This window comes from Gorilla gorilla, chromosome 1 (assembly GCF_029281585.2).
Source record: "Gorilla gorilla gorilla isolate KB3781 chromosome 1, NHGRI_mGorGor1-v2.1_pri, whole genome shotgun sequence".
In the NCBI taxonomy this organism is placed as follows: domain Eukaryota; kingdom Metazoa; phylum Chordata; class Mammalia; order Primates; family Hominidae; genus Gorilla; species Gorilla gorilla.
In genome coordinates, this window is record NC_073224.2 from 198,000,383 (window position 1) to 198,021,603 (window position 21,221).

The window sequence follows — 21,221 nt, forward strand, 5'->3', positions numbered from 1 at the left end:
AAGCAAGCCCTATTAGGCATTCAATTTGCCCAGCTTTTCCCGTTTCAAGAGCCTCCAAAGTCCACTTGCCTGAGGGCCATGACTAAAGCGGTGGCCGTTTTTTAATCCCGTTAGTCCCGTTCCGCCCGCTTTTCCTGACCTCTATTGTAAAAATCTGAGGTTGCCAAGTTCAGTAGGGTTTCTAAGTTTTGCTCTGGGCCTAAGGCAGACTTCTGAAGTTTTTTTCTAATGTCTGCGGCTGACTGAGTGATAAACTTATCCTTTAAGATTAGTTGGCCTTCAGTAGAGTCAGGTGACAGAGAGCTGTGCTTCCTCAATGCCTCCCTTAGTCTCTCCAGAAAGGCGGTAGGATTTTCTTCCTTTCCCTGTATTATAGTGGACATCATTGAATAATTCATAGGCTTCTTCCTAGTTTTCCTTAGTCCTTCTAGCATGCAAGTTAGCAAATGTCTGCGGCACCAATCTCCATGTTCTGATTCTGTGTCCCAGTGAGGGTCTACACTGGGAACTGCCCGCTGGCCTGAGGGGAATCGTTCTTTTTCCTCTGTTGTCATCCTATCATTGACCTGACTAAGATACCAGAGATCACCAAACTCTCGGCCTGCAGTTATGGCGGCACTTCTCTCATTTGAGGTTAGTGTCTGATTTAGCAGTAACATTATATCTCTCCATGTCAGATCAAAGGATTGTCCTAACCCTTGTAAAACATCAATATAGCCATCAGGGTTATCTGAGAATTTACCTAGGTCTATTTTAATTTGCTTTAAGTCTGAGAGAGAAAAAGGTACATGCACTCTGCTGGGCCAAATTCTCCTCCTCCCACAGCTTGGAGGGGGCATAATTGGAGACTATTGGCACTCTTTGGTTCATTGTTTACCCCTTTGTCTATCTCCTTTTGGACCGTTTGGGTTGAAGGCGGGGTCCTTATTAGTTGGGGAAGGAGTCAGGGGGATGCCGAGGTAGGGAGGTAGACTCTGAGGGCTTCCTGTAGGGCATAAATCACACTTTTTACATAATTGTGAGTTGTCTCTTAATGAAAAGAAAGTTTGTACATATAGCACTTCACTCCATTTACCTTCTTTTCTACAAAAGAGGTCTAGCTGTAAGATGGAGTTATAATTTATACTTCTCTCAGGAGGTCAGGTTTCTCCCCCTTGAAGAGGATATTGTGGCCAGGCAGTACTGCAGAGGAATATAAATCATTTCTTTCTTAGCGTCTGAGGGTCAAATTGGTCCCAGTTCTCCAGAATATATCTTCAGGGTGTTTTTGCCTTGGGGGGAACGTTTCCCATCTGAAAAAAGAACATAGGGATGCCAGCACCCCTAGTCATTTTCCGACGAGCATTAGTCCTAGAGCGTCCTCTATGGTCCTAATGCTTTTTCCTTTCCAGGGTGCGTCACCACCCATGGACCTCTGCTTATCGGATTAGTGATGCTCACTGATGTAGCAGTCCTGCATCCCTTTTCCTGCCTTTCTTGACCACAAAGAAAGGGGTCCAGGCTGCTGGATTCCAGTGGTCCTTTACCAGTGTGTCCAACATTGCCTTTGTGCTCAGGGGTGAGTCCTAGAGCTGGGCTGGGTTCCTGAGTATTTCATAGCAACCCAGCTGCCCCGTCAAGATGCATTCCCATAAACAACAGTTCTTATGCAAATTCGTTTCAGAGAGAGTGTAGGTAACATGGTACCATGTTCTAAGCAAAAAGCCATCTCTTCCCTAGGTGATCCTTAATGGCTCTGGAGAGGACAGCCTTGGTTAAAACTTTGTTACATTAATAAAAGGAGCCAATATTAAAAGATATTCTCAAATGTCTTGTTTTCCTTGTTAAATTTTTTTTAAATTGTGACAAAATACACATAACAAAATTTACCATTTTAACCACTGTTAAGCATACAGTTCAGCGGCATTTAACACTGTCATATTGTGCAACCTGGTATTATCCTTCTCCAGAACATTTTATATCTTACAAAATTAAAACTGGACTTATCAAACAATAACTCCTACTTCCTCTCACCCCCTGCCCAGTCCCTGGCAACCATCATTCCACTTTCTGTCTCTATGAATTTTATTACTCTAAGTACCTCATATAAGTGGAATCATATAGTATTTGTTATTTTGTGACTGACTTATTTAACTCAGCACACTGTCTTTAAGGTTCATCTGTGTAGTAGCATGTGTCAGAATTTCCTTCCTTTTTAAGGCTGAATAATATTCCATTGTATGGATATACCACATTTTATTTATCCATTCATCTGCTGATGGATATCAGATTGCTTCAATTATTGTTTCTGTTTTGTAACTAGAAAGTTACTCTTTAGCCAGATATTTTACATATTATCAAAAAGCTATGGCTTCCTTGAATTCTTCAGAATAAACATAAAATTTCCTGCCAATAACTTTCAGATGCCATAACTGTACCAATTTATGTTCTGGTAATAACTCTAGACACTGAGAATTTTAGGTTTCAAAAATAAATCAGAACTAGATTCCATTCTCAAAGAAGTATGGTCTAGATGGCAAAATAAATTAGGCACACAGATAATGTTAATAGTTTGTCTGTGTGTAGAGAAGATGGAGAAGGGGGCCTCAGAAAGTGAAGTGGGAATATTTGGCTGGACAGTCTAAAGAGATCATTGAATTCAGGCTCAGGAATTTGGACTCAAGGTAGGTAGTGGGAAGCCACTGAGTATTTCAGATTGTTTTGATTTTTATAGATTACTTTGTTTCTTTTCTATTTAATTTTTTAGAATTATGCAAAACATTTACATGATTTTGAACTTAAAACTATAAAATATGATACATTCAAAGAGATCCAGCTTCCACCTAAATCCTCTTCCCATTGTTCTTTCCTTTCTCCTGTAGGTAACCCATTTTATTAATTTTTGGTTTATCTTTCCATTTCTTCTTTTTGAGAATATAAGCAAATATGTGGCTGGGCGTGGTGGCTCATGCCTGTAATCCCAGCACTTTGGGAGGCCGAGGCAGGTGGATCATGAGGTCAGGAGATCGAGACCATCCTGGCTAACATGGTGAAACCCATCTCTACTAAAAAATAAAAAAAATAAAAAATTAGCTGGGCATGATGGCGGGCGCCTGTAGTCCCAGCTACTTGGGAGGCTGAGGCAGCAGAATGGTGTGAACCCGGGAGGCCGAGCTTGCAGTGAGCCAAGTTCACGCCACTGCACTCCAGCCTGGGCGACAGAGTGAAACTCCGTCTGAAAAAAAGAAAAAAAAAATGAAAATATAAACAAATATGTATATATCTTCCTGTTTATATTAAAAAGCAGCATATTATGTTCATTCTTCTGAATTTTGTATTTTCACTTACATTCCTTCATATCAATATATAGAGATTTTCCTCACTCCTTTCTGTGTCTGAGAATTATTCATATAATTCTCAGTTTTATGAATGCAACTAGTCCCTAATTCATGGACATTTGGGGGTTGTTTTCAGTTATTTACTATTACAAATTGTGTTTTGATAAATAGCTTTGTGCATGTATCATTTTACATATTGCTAGAGTGTCTTTGGGATAGATTCCTAGCTTAAAGGATCAAGGCTTAGGTAATTTGGCCGTACATTGCAAAAAAGTTCCATAGGGGTTATACCACTCTGCATTCTTGCTAACAATGCATGCAAGTCTCTGATTCTTCACAGTCATGCCAGTAGGGTATGTCATCAAACTTTTGGATTCTTGCATATCTGACAAGGGGAAATGGTGTGTTAGTGTAGTTCTAATTTGCATCCATAGAAACTACTGATATTTTAGGGATAAATCAGTAGGCCTTAACAACTTTAAATGTGGAGGCCAATGAGAATGAGAAGAGTAAAAGGATGAAAAGATCAAGGAGAGCAAATATAGGTGACAAGTTATCATTTGAGTTGCTCATGGGACACCCATATGGATGTGTTAATTGTGCCTTTGGATCTAAGAAAGACATCATACATCCACATAAAGATGGTGGTTGAAGTTGTGAGACTGCATGAGACTGCCAAAGCTGGAAATGTAGATAAGAAGAAGGGCAAGAAAACATATTTCTAATACAGCCACAGTTGGATAAACCAAATCATCATCTTTCTCCATGTCCTTCCTCCCTTTTTCTATTATTTTTGAGGTTTTAATTTTTATTATTAATATTATTATTTTCAGACTTAGAGGTGACAGATCTCCTGTGTCCCCTACTGAAATACTTGAGAAAAGAATGACAAAGGAAATTGGCAGATTACACTTGCCACTGAAAGTGTGATCCAGCGATCCAGTAGCAGGGAGATACCTGTGAGCTTGTTAGAAGTGCAGAAGTTCAGGCCCCAGCCCTGATCTATGGCTTAGAAACGGTGTTTTCTCAAGATGTGTGGGCAATTCATGGCTTCTTCATGCCCTTTTGATCAGCTGGACTTTGCTGGACAAAATAAAAAGTTGTCTGGTTGTGCCTTAAATTTATAATTCCAGATCATAACTGGGTGCTCTGTATTTTCTACTGTGTTTCTCTAGTGGGCCTGCTTTCACAATCCCAAGGTTATTACTTCACACTTTTTCCCCTTCTGCAAATTTCACTTACCCTGCCTGCTTATTCTCAAACCATGTCCTTCCCTATTTTATGTAGAAAATTGAAGCCATCAGATGGGAATTCCCTCATACTTCCACCACCAAATTTATCACCATGCTGGCATTTACACCCCCTTTCCTTCTTCTCTGTAGTGTGGTGGAAGAAGTGTCCCTCCTTAGATCATAGACCACTCTTCCTATGTGTGCCTGGATTCTATTCCCCTTCTCTAGGATCGGCTCCTTGGCCATCGTCTTCCAGTGCCATCAATGGCTCCCGCTTTTCTGGATCATTCCCATTAGTAGACAAACCTGACGACATCAACTGTCTTTTTAAAAACCACCTCTTCCTTGACTGCTTGCCCTACTCTACCCACTGCCCCATTCCTTTGCTTCCCTTCACAGTAAAACTTCTTGAAAGGGTTGCCTTCCTGCTGTCTGCCTTCCATCCACTTTTCAGCATGTTTCAGCCTGGCCTCTAACTCACCACACCATGGAAACTGTTCTTGTCAAGGTTGTCAGTGACCTCAGTGATGTCAAATCCAATAGATACTTTCAGCAAAATTTGACACATTTGACCATTTTGAAATGTTCCCTTTTGTGGTTTTTGGGACACCATACTCTGCTGGTTTTCCTCTTCTACCTGACCTTTTAGTGTTGATGTTTTCTCTCTTTCTGTCTGTGTCTCTCTCTCCGCCACTCCCTCCCTCCTTCCCTTTCCGCCTGTCCTCCCCCTCTCTCCTCTGTCTTTACCAGCTTCTCTTTTTATCCTCTCTCTTCATGCTCTCCTGTTATACTTGTGCCCTCTCACTTCCCCCACCTTCTCAAATCTTCTCTCTTTTCATTCTCAATTTTTTTCTTTAGAGGCAACATTCATTTTATAGCTCCCTATAACTTTCCCATTCCCTGTTGCCTTATACACAACGTGTTTCATGCATTTACATTGACTACCTGGCCTCTGTGGTCATTTGTGTTTGGGATCACTCTCCTAAGCCACATATTGTAGATATTTATGTAAACATTTTTCTCTCTTTCTTGATAGTATGTTCTCTAAGAGTTCATTTCACCTCCAACAGTGCCTAGCACAGTGCCTTGAGAATAATAGAAATAAAATTTATTGAATAAAATAAATAAGCAAATACATATATACATGCAAAGATTCTTGAAAATCTGAAATTCAAACATTTTCACTTTAAAGAGGGTGCATAAGAAAAATGCCTGGCACAGTGTTGGGCACCTAGTGGGCATTTGGGGTTTTTGGTTAACTAATTGAATGTTAGCAATCTGTAGATTTCTGATATGACAAATAACTTAATGACTCACTCACCATTTAGGAATATTCTGAAGTACCTATATTTTTTAAAATTCAGCTCAATTGTATATTTCATTAGAAGTAGAAATATGAGGCAGAGAATGTCAGGATATCAGAAAAATATGATTGAATAGTGACTTCTGAGATAAATGCTGTTAAGAATAAAACAAAGTATTTTACATTAATGTGAGGTATCTTTTATGTATCATTCAAAAATCATTTTGTAATTAATATTGCTAAATGAAAATACTAATAGCCTAAGGCTAGGTGCCTCAGACTAAAGTAAAATAATCAATAATGCGATCAAATTATCAATAATGAAAATATATTAATAATGAGAATTGAAAAATGGGAAATAAAAAATAAAGAAAAATAAAAAAGAAAAATGGGAAATAAAAACAATGATTTGGAGATGGAAGACATATATTTAGCTTAATAACCTTAATAACTCAGGCAAGTCCTGAGTCTTGGTTTTCTTAGGTCTGAAACAAGAAGATTGGATTTAGTTATCTCTAAGTTCTTTTCCAGCTATAAAATCTTTGTATTTATGTAATAAATAAAGGGCTGCTAGTTCTATGATCCTGATGTTTACTTTTTCAATGCATGTTTGATTCTGTTCAGAGAAAATACCTGGTAAGCCCTAATGGAAACCATCTGTTAGAAAAAGAAGGAGACAGAATCATGGAGCTCTGTTGACTTCCCTCGTCTTACCAGCAGAGAGAAGAGGTGTAGTTATTCTTAAAAAGGAAGAAAGAAGAGAGATCAAAGTGGGAGAAGGAAAAATAAAAAGAAAAAGGACTAAGCACTTTCCTCTTTCCTCTGAGAGAATGTGGTGGCTCTCCCACCTTTCCGGAGACTCGTCAGCACCTGCCTGGTGGACAGCACCACATCTTTAAATTCTAAGGTTCTAACCCCTTTATTCCCAAATTCTGGAGTTCACTAACAAAGTGGTTTTCATTCTTTAAAAAATGAAATGAAACCAAAGAGGGACACACAGAGGGCTTCCAAAATAAAATGCTAGATCTTAAATTGGGTGCTTGGTTTATGAATTATTTTGTATTGATCAACTTTCCATTATAAAATAAATGAATTAAAAATATATATCACAATAAAACAAAAAGAAGAGACATTCTCATTTAAAGAGAGGCCTTATCTCCAGAGAAATAATTAGAGGCTATCATCTATCAATCCTAAAGGGTTTTAGTAAAAACCGTTACTGCTGCCTCCGAGGTATAAGGTAAGCTGAGGTAAGCAAACAGGGTAGTGGCAAAGATCACGTGTGAGAACAAGAATGTGAAGAGGAAAATAGAAGGGATCTAGATATTTGATGAAGTCCAGAAAGGCTGGCTTTGATATGAACAGCAGCATTTCAATCAGCCTCATGAGAAGCTCCACAATGCAGAAGTCAAAGAATGTGATCTTGCCTTTGAGCAGAGTCTGATGAAAATTCCTAGAGTAGGACTCAGATTCCCCCATAGTTTTGTATTTAGGTTATGAGAATGAGACTAAGAACCAGGTTGTCACTAACAGAAAGCAAAATCTCAGCATAATTTTCATTGTGTGGAGTTCAGAAATGCATTTGAACTGCAGGCTTCATCATTTGTATCTCTGACCATTTGCTTTTATGCCTGGAGGAAGGTCCAGGCAGCCACTAACTGCTCAAATCCTTCCATTCTGGACTTGCTCTTCCTCTGTCAGTTCTCATCCTTCCTTTCTTTTTGAGTGTTCTAGATGGCATTAATCAACATTCATCAGTGATTTGGTTACACTGAATTATCTTGGTTCCCTTCCCCCATTACTTCATCTTCCCCTGACCTTCCTCCTTCTCCTGGACTCGTTAACACTCATTCCTGGCATTCAGTAGATGTTGATTGAGCACTTACTGTGTGTTAGTTACTGTTCCAGGTGCTGGGGACAAATGGGTGAACCACATATACATGGCTTCTGCATTGATGCACGGTATGGTATGGTGGGGAAGGAGAAGGTAGATGTTAAACAGCCTTCTACAGAGGTTAATACATATTTTGGTCCATGCCATATAGGGGAGATGTGGTGCTATGAGAGACAATATCAGGGGTGACCTACTCAAAATAGAGTGGTCAGGAAACTCAGCTCTGAGGAGGTGGCATTTAAATTGCGTCCTGAGTAATGAGAGGGAACCAGGCAAGTGAAAGAGAGGAAAGTGTGTTCCATGCAGAAAGTAAAGTATGTGCAAAGGCCAGGAGAAGAAGACTGTGGCACTGGAAGACCTTAAAGAAAGCTGGTGACACACCCCAGACACATACAGTGGTGTTAACAGATAAAAACAATGGTTGATTTGTCCACATATAGAATACTTTGTGCAGATCTGGGCACACTACTCTTAAGGTGCTGGCATGAACAAGTGCTCATGATTGGTTGTTCAGTCTTGAATGTATGGCATGACTCTACATATACAATGCACCAGTTAGGATTCTCAGTTGCAAGTGCTAGAATGTCCAATCAGAACTTTCTTAAGCAAAATAGATATTATTAGTTGACATATCTGAAAAGTCCATGACCAGGGATACCCTCAGGCCTGGCTTTACCAATGGTTCAAATGTTTTAGACTGGCATTGTCCACTAGAGAGAAAATATGAGCCGTATGCATCATCACTTCAACATGTAATCAAAATAAAAATTATTGGTGAGATATTTTACATTCCTTTTTCCTTCTGAGTCTTTGAGATGCAGTGTGCCTTTTGTACTTACATCACATTTCTGTACTGGTCACATTTCAAGTGTTCAATAGCTACATATGGCTAGTGGCTACCATTTTGGATAGTGCAGGTCAAGGCCTTCGATCCTCTCAGTTTCAATTTGATAATTACCTAGATTGTCTTCCTAGAAGTCTGAGCAAAAGTTTCTTTGTGTCTCACTGGCTCTAAAAGAGTCCTGTGACCACCTTGAACCAACATCATGACCAGGAAGAAAGTGTTGTGCCCAGCAGTTTAGAACCAAATCGCATGCTGTACCCCAGGACTGCAGGAAAGGGGTAGGCTCCATGTGAACTCTGTGTATAGAATATATATTTATTATTGTTGGCCACCCAGTATCCATTTATCTGACTTTGGATAATAATGTTGGGGGATCAGTTCTCCCCACATAAAGAGGACTGGAAAGAAGACTGTTAATGGAGGTTATCTCTGGAAAGAATGATTCCAGGTATTATAAATGGTACCACTTTTATTTTCTGTTTTATAAATTTCAGTTTTTAGTTTATTGCTACTAGCATGCACTGTTTTATTTTTATTTATGATTTTAATGAAGAATATAAACATAGCTTTCTTTGTTGTAAAAAGGTTAGAACCAAATAGGGAGAATGATCTAATACTGGGGTGACCAAATGGTTTTCCTAGGACAGCCCTGGCTTATACCAGTGATTATAGTGTAATTATTAATAGAAATCCCTTTACCTCCAGTGTGTCCCATCATAAGAGCATATGGTCATCCAGTATAATAATACTTTAAAACCATCATGGGTACTGATATGGTTAATTCAGACTCCACAAATACCTTGAGATAACAGAATGATTTGATAGATATACCTTGAACCCCAATAAAAGACAGAGTAGTCACACTTTGTATTTGTGCATCATCAGGAAATGAGGCATTCCAAGAGTTAATTTTTCTAACTGAAGCTTGCCCTCTAAGCATCAAAATGTTTTAACATTTAACTACTTTTGATGGAAATATTACTCTGTGATATTTTATATTTTCCCACCTTCTTAAGTGGAGTAGACCAAACATAATGGAACTACTTCTTGTTGACACAAGTTATTGCAGAGCTTTCCACCTGGTGGACAAAAGCTCAGTGGTGTGTTGTGAATGGATTACAGGTGTGTGGAAATATGATCCCTCCATCTCCACCTCTCAGGGAAGCCAGACCGGGCTTGAGGGGTGACAGAAGCCCCTGGATCAGTTGCCTCTTGCTGAGTCATCGGAATAGATTCATTTTCTGTGTGCATCTTGACTTGCAATAGGTTGGGAAGCATTAGTTACTGCTTTGTATTATAGTTCAGAGATTCTGGCAGGTGACCCTCCATCTTGGGGTTACAGAGGGTGATTTACATTTACCCTTGAACTGAATTTCCCTGAATTGACTACTTCTCCTTGCTCTTTGTAGCACTCTTCCTTTTTACTTGCAGGCAATTGCCATTGCTTGTTACTGTCTTTCCTATGTAGTCTGCTATCTTATTTTACACAGGTTTGTTTAGGTTAGGTGAAATATACTTGAGTATAGCTCGACTCCCCTAACTGAAGATTTAGTGGTAGCTGTTCACATTGTTGTCTTTGAAACTCATTGCTGTGCTGTTGCTATGCTCCAGGTATCTAAGATGATCTTAGAATATCACGTTATGTTTCCTCATTAGAGATGGTAGAAATCTTATAGAGGGCTCTTTATTCTTAGAGTTAGTTGTAGTTTATTTTATATATATTATATATATAAAATATATATAATATATAATATAAATATATACATAATTTCAAGAAGACTAAATTGCTAGATAATGCAAGATCACAGGAAAGAAAAGAATATTTTACACAAACACACATATTTACATACATATATATGTATACAGAGAGAGAGTGAGAGAGACATTTAAAAAACATGGAGGACAGTTATGCCCTCTTTGCAAACCAATCTCAGAAAGGTCAGTTGTCATGTTCACTCAACAAATAGTCCCTTGTTGCCATTCTGAAACTGAATGCCCTTGTGGCTGGACAACTGGACTCAGCTAATAAGGCATTTCTGATGCTTTTGTGTTCTTATGCAAGGATGGACCTTTTCCAGCATTGTAAATGACAGCAGGAAATACTCAATGGGCCACAGGAAATAATTAACATCATCTGGGATAGTCTGACTCAGAAGTTAAAAGTAAGGACTTTAAAATCTGACCTGGGAATTAATTCTAGTTCTAACATATGTTAATTCTGTGGATTAGATGAGTTTCTTAGTCCCTCTGAGTCCCACTTCTCTCACTGAGTTGTTGTGAAGGTGAAATGAGAACATGTTTGCTATTACCTAAGCATAGTCTTTGGCTAGTAGTGAGTGGTCACTAAATTGTAGTTGTTTCATTATCATTTTTAATAATAATCATATATGGAGTAGTTAATGATTAATGACAAGACTTACCTTTGGGGAAACTAGAATAAATAATAAAACATAAGTATAATGTTTTTGTCATTAGCCTAATTTTGAGTAATTAGTTGCCTGTCATATTTCTCACTAAATGGTGACATATATGAACAATTCTGAAATTAAGTGGACTAGAAAGCCTCTAGAGTTACTTTATTCTTCACCATCCATGGTGTTTACCATGTGGCATCATATTCTTTGCCAGGCAATTGCAGGCTGGTAGATGCTTTCAGCAAGACAGTTGTCCTGAATTATAACTGACTGATAGTTTATAAAGATTCTGCCCTCCACTTTTTGAAAAATTGGTACATTATTTGTACTTTACTTAACTCCTATAGGATTTTCCCCGTATATCTTACATTTCTCAAAAACAACAGATAGAGGTGTTTTTGGAACATCTGTCATTCCTAAAGCTCTTTAAGCAAGTTTCCAAGAGAATAGTGATTACCCTGACCAACTGCTGTACCTTCTTCTGTTTGCTGTTGCAAAAGATGCAAAAGTACCTATAAGAAGGTAGACTTCTAGTTTCTTCTCAAAGATGTAGACAGCTGGGAAGGATTGTTCCTAAACTTATGGTGAAAAAAAATCTTCACGAATAGAAAGTTCACAACTTCTCTTGAGCTCACTGGAGTCCTAAGGTTGCTGGGTACCCAGTAGGCCCAAAATCGAGGAAGAGATAGGTATCTTCAGGGAGAAATGAGATACGAGCTCTGACTTACCTAAGCAAGAAACATACCTATATGAATTCAGCTAAGGTGGTTGTTGAATAGGCGGAATCTGGCTTAATGAACTCTAGTAGAAGCGGGCAAAGCCCTAGGGATAATAAATAAAAGGAGATCACACTTTCTTTCTTAGACTCATTTCTCCATGAACCCCATCACAGGTTCACAAAAATGGTTGGGAGAGTCTACAGAAAATCTCCCTTGTAGTGAATTGCTGGAGGAGAGGAAAAGAAACTGCTGTGAGAGGGGTGAGAAATTCTACCTGGACCCTTCTTGCCTACCTCCCCTTTGAACAAAAGCCTTAATTAGTGGACATGTATGTAGAAGGGAGCAAACATTATCACTCTTAGGATACTGGTGAAATCCCATTACATCTGAGATAAGGGAAAAGGGAAAAAAATGTTAACACCTGGGGAAAGGATGGATACACATTCTGGATTCAGAAGTGATGCAGGGGAGGGATGGGATCACTGGGAAGGCTGCTGCTTCAGGACTCAGTGATATAGTGCTTGCCTAAGACTACAGCTTAATCAGAACAATAGAAACCATTTCCTCCACACACCCCCAAACCAGGCTAACGAGAGAAGTCAGAAAAATAAAAGAAGAAAAAACAGAAGGAACAAAAAAACAGCTAGCAAAATAGATTTTAATTTAACCATATCTATAATCACATTAAATGTGAGTGGTCTAAACATACCAGTTAAAAGATGGAGAATGTCAGATTGTATAAAAAATTAAGAACCAGCTATACACTTTCTGTAAGAAACCCACTTTAGTTATAAAGACAGATAGGTTAAAAGTAATAGAATAGAAAAAGATATGCTGTGCAAACACTAATCAAAATAAAGCTGAAGTCTTTATATTACTATCAGACAAGTGAGACTTTTAGAACAATGATTATTATCTGGGATAAAAAGGAACGTCAAATAATTATAAAGGGCTTGATTTTCCAAGAAGACATAACAATACTAAACGTGTACGTACCTAACAACAGAGTTTCAAAATACATGATGCAAAACTGATAGAATCAAAAAGTGAAATAGATAATTTCACAATTAGAGTTGAAAACTTCAGTGCTCCTTTTTCAGTAAATGATAGAACAAATGGAAAGAAAATCATCAAAAATATAGATGACTTGAGCAACATTATCAACCAACTTGACCCAGTTGATATTTATAGAATACTTTACACGACAACACTTCTTTCTAAAGTGCACATGAAACATTCTCCAAATGATACTATGTTCTGGGCCATAAAGCAAACTTAACAACCTTAAAAGACTAGAAACCATAGAAAGCATAGTCATGAACTATAATGGAATTAAGCCAGAAATCAATAATAGAAAGATAAGTGGAAAATCTTCAAATGTATGGAGATGAAACAACACATACCTAAATAAACCATATGTCAGAAGAAGTCTTAAGGCAATTAAAAAAGTGTTTTGAACTGAATGAAAAAGAACTACAACATATCACAATTTGGGAAATGAAGCTAAAGTAGTGTATAGATGGAAATTTATTTATTTTTATTTATTTTTTTATTATACTTTAAGTTTTAGGGTACATGTGCACATTGTGCAGGTTAGTTACATATGTATACATGTGCCATGCTGGTGCGCTGCACCCACTAACTCGTCATCTAGCATTAGGTATATCTCCCGATGCTATCCCTCCCCCCTCCCCCCACCCCACCACAGTCCCCAGAGTGTGATATTCCCCTTCCTGTGTCCATGTGATCTCATTGTTCAATTCCCACCTATGAGTGAGAATATGCGGTGTTTGGTTTTTTGTTCTTGCGATAGTTTACTGAGAATGATGATTTCCAATTTCATCCATGTCCCTACAAAGGACATGAACTCATCCTTTTTTATGGCTGCATAGTATTCCATGGTGTATATGTGCCACATTTTCTTAATCCAGTCTATCATTGTTGGACATTTGGGTTGGTTCCAAGTCTTTGCTATTGTGAATAATGCCGCAATAAACATACGTGTGCATGTGTCTTTATAGCAGCATGATTTATAGTCCTTTGGGTATATACCCAGTAATGGGATGGCTGGGTCAAATGGTATTTCTAGTTCTAGATCCCTGAGGAATCACCACACTGACTTCCACAATGGTTGAACTAGTTTACAGTCCCACCAACAGTGTAAAAGTGTTCCTATTTCTCCACATCCTCTCCAGCACCTGTTGTTTCCTGACTTTTTAATGATTGCCATTGTAACTGGTGTGAGATGGTATCTCATTGTGGTTTTGATTTGCATTTCTCTGATGGCCAGTGATGATGAGCATTTTTTCATGTGTTTTTTGGCTGCATAAATGCCTTCTTTTGAGAAGTGTCTGTTCATGTCCTTCACCCACTTTTTGATGGGGTTGTTTGTTTTTTTCTTGTAAATTTGTTTGAGTTCATTGTAGATTCTGGATATTAGCCCTTTGTCAGATGAGTAGGTTGCGAAAATATTCTCCCATTTTGTAGGTTGCCTGTTCACTCTGATGGTAGTTTCTTTTGCTGTGCAGAAGCTCTTTAGTTTAATTAGATCCCATTTGTCAATTTTGTCTTTTGTTGCCATTGCTTTTGGTGTTTTAGACATGAAGTCCTTGCCCATGCCTATGTCCTGAATGGTAATGCCTAGGTTTTCTTCTAGGGTTTTTATGGTTTTAGGTCTAACGTTTAAGTATTTAATCCATATAGATGGAAACTTATAGAGTTAAATGCTTACACTACAAAGGAGGAAAGGTCTTCAATCAGTAAGGTAAGCATCCACCCTAAAAAGAAAAAAACTAGATAAAGAAGAACAAATTAAAACTAGTGCAAGCAGAAGGAAGAACATAATAAGAGCAAAAATCAATACATTTGAAACAAAAAAGCAATTTGGATATATCAATCAAACCAAAAGCTGGTTCTTTGAAAGATCAGCAAAATTAGTGAACTTCTAGGCAGACTGACCAAGAAAAAAGAAGATACAGATTATCAATATCAAAAATGAAAGAAGGGACATCACTGCTGACCCTACAGATATTAAAAGAATAATAAGGTAGTGCAACAAACAACTCTGTGCCCATAAATTTGACAACTTAGGTGAAATGAACCAATTCCTTGAAGGACAGACATACTAAAATTCATTCAAGAAGAAATATATATCTTCAATAATCCCATATCTTCTAGGGAAATTGAAGTTATAGTTAAAAGCCTTCCAAAAACAAACAAACAAACAAAAAACAAAACAAAAAAATGCAAGGCTAGTTCAACACTGGAAAAATCAACCAATGAAATTAAAATTAAATATATTTACAGAACTAAGGAAAAGAAAAACCATGATTATTTCAATAGATTTACAAAAAGCACTTTAAAAATTAATCATCTATTCATGATTAAAACTATCTGCAAACTATGAATAGAAGGCAATTTTCTTAACCTCATAAAGGGCATCTACAAAAGGCTATAGCTAGCAACACACTTACTGGTGAAAAACTAAACACTTTCCCCTTAATATAAAAAACAATGCAAGATGTTCTCTCTTATGACTCCTATCTGACTTCATATGGAAAGTCCTATAGTACAATAAGGCAAGAAAAAAAAGGCAAAAAGATTTAAAAGGAAGAAAGGAAACAATGTCTTTTCACGTGTAACTTTATTGTCTTTGTAGAAAAACCCGAAGGATCATTAAAAAGTTTCTAGGACTAATAAGTGAGTTTAGTGAGGTTGCAAGATACAAAGTCAATTGTATTTCTTCATGCTAGCAATGAACATATGGACTTTGAAATTTAGAGAGCAATAGCCTTTTCAGTAGCACCGAAACCCACAAATTCTTAGGTAGAAATCTAACAAAAACAATATTCAGGATATGTATGCTAAAATCTAGAAAATCCTGGTGAAAGCAATTAAAGAACAGTAAAATAAATACAGATACTGTATTCACGGATTGGAAGACTCAATATTGCTAAGATGTCAGTTTGTCCCCATTAAAACAAATCTGAAAAAGCACAAAGTTGGAGGACTCAGACAGTACCCAATTTTGAGACTTGTTACAAAGTTATAATAATCAAGGAAGTGTAGTGTTGACAAAATGATAGAATAATCAGTGGAACAGAGTTGAGAGCCCAGAGGTAGACCCACACAAATATAATCACCTCATTTTTGACAAGGGTGAAGAAATGATAGTCTTTTCAACAAATGGTGTTGGAACAGTTGGATATCTATATGCAAGAAAGAAAATGAACCTCAACACATACCTCACACCTTAAAAAACAATTGAGAAAAAGATCATAGATCTAAATGTAAAAGATAAAACTACAATACATCTAGAAAAAAATCACAGGAGAAAATAAGACCTTTGGTTTGGCAAAGAGTTTTTAGATACAACATTAAAAGCACAATCAATAAAAGAAACATTAATGAATTGAACTTGAAATAAAAATTTTGCTCTGTGAAAGACAATGTTAAGGGAATAAAAAGACAAGCCACAGATTGTGAGAAAATATTTGCAATCATATATGTAATGAAGGACTTGTATCCAGAATATATAAAGAACTTTCAAGCTTCAGCAAGAAAGTAAACAACTCTATAAAAAATGGGCAAAATATTTGAACATATGTTTTACCAAAGGAAGCATATGATGGCAAATAAGCATATGAAGAGACACTTAACATTATTTTTAATTAGGGAAATCAAAGTTAAAACCACAATGAACTATCATGCATATCAATTAGAATAGCTACAGTTAAGAAAAAACAAACCTGACAACACTAAGTATGTGCTGGCAAGGATGCAGAGCCACTGGAACTCTTTCATGTTCTTGTTAAGAATGCACAATGGTACAACCACTTTGCGAAGTAGTTTGGCAGTTTCTTATAAAATTAAAGATATACTTATTATATGACCCAGCAATCCCACTCCTTGGTATTTACTCAAGTTACTGAAATTTTGTGTTCACTTAGAAACCCATACATGAATATTTGTAACAGCTCTACACATAAACACCCAAACTGGACACAACTGAGATGGTCTTCAACAGGTGAACAGAAGTGATATATCCATAAAATGGAACACTGTTCATCTGTAAAAAGGCACAAGTATTGATTCATGCAACATCATGGATGAATCTTAAATCCATTTTGCTAAGTGAAAGAATCCAGACCCAAAAAGTTCATATTTTACTATTCCATAGGATACTTTAGAAAAGGCAAAACTACATTTATGGAAAATGCATTGCCAGGGGCTGGGGTTTGGGTTGGGGTTGACTGCAAGGGAGCAACATGAAGTAACTTTGTGGCTGATGGAACCGCTTTATATGGTACAAAACTCTATGTATTTGTCAAACCCATAGATCTGTACACCATAAAGTGTAAATTTTGCCGTGTGCAAATTAAGAACAAAATCAATTAGGATACTAAGGAACCCAAGATGTAATGCAGAATATGACAAATGAATCTAACTGCATTGCACGTGTATAACATAAATTCATTGAAGATGATGAGGAAGAAGGGAGCTGACCTAAGTAACTTTGGAATTCTGTAAGGCTAAAGACAAAAATAACTGTACACAGACACTGTACTCTACATGATAAATTTGTCCTTCACAGGGGTATGTGTTAACCATTCTAAAACTATTTTACATATATACTAGGAATGAACAGATAAGTAAATATATTATTGATAATAAGATGCAGGTGTCTGTCTGAGAAAGAAGTTACTAATAAGCAAAGCAGAATGATGGAGTGAATCCATGGTGTTTGATTAGAGTCAGAGGTATCAGTATTAACTCATGTTTAAACATATATATCTATCTATCTATATATATATATAAAAACACATATACACACACTCACACATATACACTGATAGATACGGAAATATAGGTGTGTATTCATGGATAAATATACATACATACGTTTCCTAGCTCTGTCTACTGAGATGGCCTGTAGCACTGTAGCACTAAAAGCACTGACATGCCAGTAGCAGTGAGCACATCAGGTTCCCCAATCTTGGTCTCTAAATGCTATTATTTAATAAAAGGAGCCAGGACTCCTTGGAAACATAGGCTCCAGGACTGGGTAGGAAAACTACAAGATGAGCCTGGAGCATCTTCTGGTGCTAGAAAGTAAGAAAGTGCTGAACAACAACAACAACAATGGGAATATGCAGAGTACAGGAACCAACCTGAAAAAGCTCTTATTGGCCAAAACTGGAACAATTTAGGTCAAAAAAATAAGTAAGGATATATTGGGTTATAACTGAAAGAATAAAATAACTATCCATGAGTCTGTTTTGATAAAAATAAAAGTTGAATACACTGATTATTTGATGGGAAGAAAGGACAGTTTTTCCTTACCAGAAGAATTCCAATGAATAAATAGAGAGAAGTGGAGGAAATAGAAAATCACCCCTAGAACACTGCAGTCATAGTTGCTGCAGACAGTTCACCTGATAGCTGTTAAACTAATGGGTATAAGTTTGAGAAACATGGTGTTTGCATAGTCTCAAAGTATTTGAGACTCCCAATATTTATCAATTGCAAAGGGAAAAATAGTAATTTCATATTGGAGAAACCTGGCAGATACCACCTTAACCAAGGGATAATGTGAGGTCTCACTAAGTTGCTCAAGCAATCCTCCTGCCTCAGCCTCCCAAAGTTCTGGGATTACAGATGTGAGCCACCTCACCCAGCCAGTAAGACATATTAACAGCATGTCTCCCTTCCCCAGTTTGATGCACTGAGAAGGGTGCATCATTTCTGTGGCATTCTTGACAAAACTCCATAATCCCAGTTTAATCATGAAAAAACATCAGACAAACCCAAATTGAGGGACTGTCTGCAAAATACCTGCCAAGTACTCTTCAAAAGGGTCAAGGGCAAGAAAGACAAGGAAAGACTGAGGAATAGTCACAGAACAGAGGAGACCAAGGAGAAATGTCAACTAAATGCAATGTGGGATCCTGAGTTGAATCCTGGAATGAAAAAGGACATCAGTGGAAAAACTGGTAACGTTAGAGAAAATTCTGTAGGTCAATTAATACTATTGTACCAATCTCAATTTCCTAGTTTTAATAATTGTACTATGGTTATGTAAGATGTTTCTGTTAGTGAAAACTGGGTAAAGGGTGTATGGGAACTTGTACAATCTTTACAATTCCTCTTTAAGTCTAAAATTATTTCAAAATAAAAAGAAAAAAAGTAGGGAGAGCATTTGATGAAGTAGCCCTGAAGGAAATAAATGAAGAATCCTCTGTGCTATAAGGGACACTTTAGACTGTGAGTGAGACTTGTGGAAGAACATTTTGCGTACCACCTGGGCACTCCTGTAACCCACTGTAGTCTTTGGACTATAATTTGAGAATTACTGTAACAGGGTCATCTGACCCAACTCATTTAAAGACATCCTATTTTTAGGGATATTATTTAACTGTTTCTTAAAAATTGCTTTAAAAAGCAATACATGCTTTTACAAGCCTTTTTTTTTTTTTTTTTTTTTTTTTGAGATGGAGTCTCGCCCTGTCACCCAGGCAGGAGTGTAATGCTGCAATCTCGGCTGACTGCAACCTCCGCCTCCTGGGTTCAAGCGATGCTCCTGCCTCAGCCTCCCGAGTAGCTGGGATTATAGGCACACATCACCACGCCCGGCTAATTTTTTGTATCTTTAGTAGAGACGGGGTTTCACCATGTTGGCCAGGCTAGTCTTGAACTCCTGACTTCGTGATCTGCCCACCTCTGCCTCCCAAAGTGCTGGGACTATAGGCGTGAGCCACTGTGCCCTGCCTACAAGCCGTTTTTAAAAGATAATTCTTTTATCCTTCTAAGAGAGGTATGAAGTTTTTTTTCTCCTTGCTTTTATGGACTGTGATTATCAGGGAGAAGGGTTGCAAACTGGTGGTCCATCTTCTGATTCCAATTGTTTTTAGCTACACAGCTTTCAGCTTTTTCATTTTTAAAAGGTAGATATGTAGAGAGGCATGAACACTCCAGTTCTCTTTTGCTTATGCCAAGCTACTTTGCACACTTACGTTATTTGATTGGCCCTGAAGGCACATAAGTTTTTTACCCCAGGTGAATGTAATAAATTACATGTGATTTGGGGTGTTTATTCACTATTCTCTAGTCATGACTTTAATGACTTTTTGATGACTTTGGTATGTTTGTCTTGCAGCATTTTTGGGTAGTCTATGGGTTGCCACAAGAGAACTCCATCCCACCCCCAAAACACACATATAGAGTTTGTTTAGCCAGAGTACACAAACTGACCAGGAGCCAGGTGGCCTGTCTCAGTGCAGGATTGGGTAGCTCCCAAGGGTGCCCATTTGGGAGATGTCAAATGGGTACCCAAAGGAGGATCTCACCAGATCAGAGAAACTCATTTGTGCTACACCACACTCCTTTTGTACTAGAAGCTTACAAGACTCAGGGAAATACTCCAATCACTTTGCTTAATACTTCCTAGAAGGGAATTCTTACCAACATCAGACTCTCCTGGTTCTTGAACCCAAACAGCCTGACAAGGCTACATCCTCACCTGAGACAGAAAGCTGAGTCAGACTCCAGGAGCTGGTAGCTGAGCAGAGTCTCTGCCTCAAACTTTCTAGTGTGCTAGAAAGCTGAAACTCACAGTGGCTTATGACTAGGGTTGTCAGAATTAACCATGGAGCCTTAAAGATATACATATGCCAAGACCCTCCTGTAGCAACTTGGAAGCATCCATATTTTCGCTAAAACTCCGTAGGGTTTTTGATACACAACCTCAAGTAGGACCTTCAGGCTGCAAGAAACTTTAGCTAACATACTTTAAAAATTTCTCTTAATATTCCTTTTTTTGTTCACACATTTATGACTATTCCACTTAAGGCACTAATAGGGGCGCTTAAGGCACTAAAACTTCACAATGGGGGAAGTTCCCAGCACAGTGACTGGAACATAGTAAGCTCTCCATAACTGCTCATCTCCTTCCTTTCCTCCTTCTGCTTCATTTGGACCTTATTTTGATCTGCTATTTCCTTCCCCTACAAACTGAGGTCATAGCCTCCCCACTGCATTATACTTAATATTGATCAGGTGTTTTGATGAGCGCTGTGTTTAGCTTGAGTGCCGCAAATAAAGTGCCTTTTGAAGAATGATGTGAAATTACAAAGGATAGAAGCTAGTTTGAGTGACAGAATTGGATCCCAGATGTCAGGGCAAAATGATGGGCTGATTCGAACAATATGAAACATAATAGGGCTAAATGTAAGGTCTTGTAGTGGGGTCCAGGAAATTAACTGTGTGAGTGCAGGTCAGGGGAGGTGTGTGGCTTGGTAGCTGCAAATATAAAAAGTACGAGGGAGTTGAAAATGATAGTTGTATGGCTTAGGGCACAGATATAGTTGCTGTCACAAAGACCTAATAGAACAATGGCTTCAATAAGCTAAACAATTATTTCCCTCTCACAGATTGAGAATAAACAGTATAGGGTGAAATGGCAGCACCAGGGATAGGATCCTTCTATCTTGTTGCTCTGCA

The 21,221-nt window shown here is 37.8% G+C and overlaps 1 protein-coding gene across 1 annotated transcript in view; it reads left to right on the forward strand.

Moving 5' to 3' along the window:
- The window catches only part of HIVEP3 (HIVEP zinc finger 3), a 528,576-nt gene that overhangs the window by 89,760 nt on the left and 417,595 nt on the right, over positions 1-21,221 (forward strand). The gene's annotated exons all lie outside the window — the stretch shown is intronic.